Raw genomic sequence first — 1,237 nt, 5'->3', positions numbered from 1 at the left:
ACATTTATAGTGCCTTAATTCGACATTACTTGGCAAGATTATCTTCATGTAAATGCGATTGTAAAGGCCACACAGAGGCACGCAACACATCTTCTTTACACAACAAATAAATTTAAGCCGTGACGTGATCTCGCTAATGAGTTACGCCCGAGAAACACTGGTGACAAAATAGTCGAGACCGTTAGGTTTCTATGTAAGCTCTCTCATTGTTGATACTCAGAACCATTCGATAATTCGAAGCGAGTGAGCTCGGGTTAATTACGATTCTGTACGTCATGCACGATGCTCCTACAAATTCAACGTACCAGTGCGAGGTCTATTTCGTAGAGCACACCGTATAGCAGCTCCGGCGTTGTGCTAGCTGAACTTGTTCGCAGCGAAATTGTGTCATTCCGAAGCTTTGTACGTAGATGTTAGAGAAAGATTTAAAATCTTAACGCATTGTTTTGAGGGGCAAAGTAAGGGTAGGCAGAGGCTAACAGCTTCGCTGTAAAACATGTCATTTACCCGAGTGTAGCGAGAAGCTACAAAAAAAAAAAGTCTTCAAGTTTTTTCTTGTAGAAAGCTTTGCAGTTGAAGAGAAACTCGTCTTTGGTCCGGAATGAATTTTTCGTCAAATACGAATCTTCCTTCCTGAAAAACCCGAATGGATTTCCTTTGTAGCTTCTCGCTACACTCGAGTGAATGAGAGTTTTTCCCGTTCTTGAATATTCCTCCACTTTGTAGATTTCTGCATAATTGAGTTGCCACTGTCGCGCTGCGGTTTATGCTAGAAAAAGAGCTCAAAAAGGAGGACACGGATGAACAAGATAAGCTTCCAGTTCCGTACTGTGTAAAGAACGATGAAAGGGTATAGGGTGGAGTGCGTACCCAGGCAAGGGAACAAACACTTTAGGCGCACGACAGCAGGTCAGGAGTTCACATCATGGTGCTGCCGCAACGGCATCTGAACACTGCAATACCGGGGTCAGCGCGTCTGACGATAATCTGTGCGTGCTCTGTTGGCCGGTCGAGAAACTAAAACTTCGCAGGAATGACAATGCGTTACAGACATGACGCCTGTATACACGAAAGAGTGTCCCGCCGACAGGCGACACATACCGGCTTCTACGTTGCGGCAGAGCTTGCTTCTAGTCGGATGAAAATAGAGAAAGCGGAGCCTGCTGCGACCAGCTGAACCGTCTCATTTGTGGCTGGAAGCAGACCGGCCACGTGGCTCGCGGGTTTTCACGCTTGA

This window comes from Dermacentor variabilis, chromosome 3 (assembly GCF_050947875.1).
Source record: "Dermacentor variabilis isolate Ectoservices chromosome 3, ASM5094787v1, whole genome shotgun sequence".
NCBI classification, from domain to species: Eukaryota; Metazoa; Arthropoda; class Arachnida; order Ixodida; family Ixodidae; genus Dermacentor; species Dermacentor variabilis.
This window is presented reverse-complemented; position numbering follows the sequence as displayed.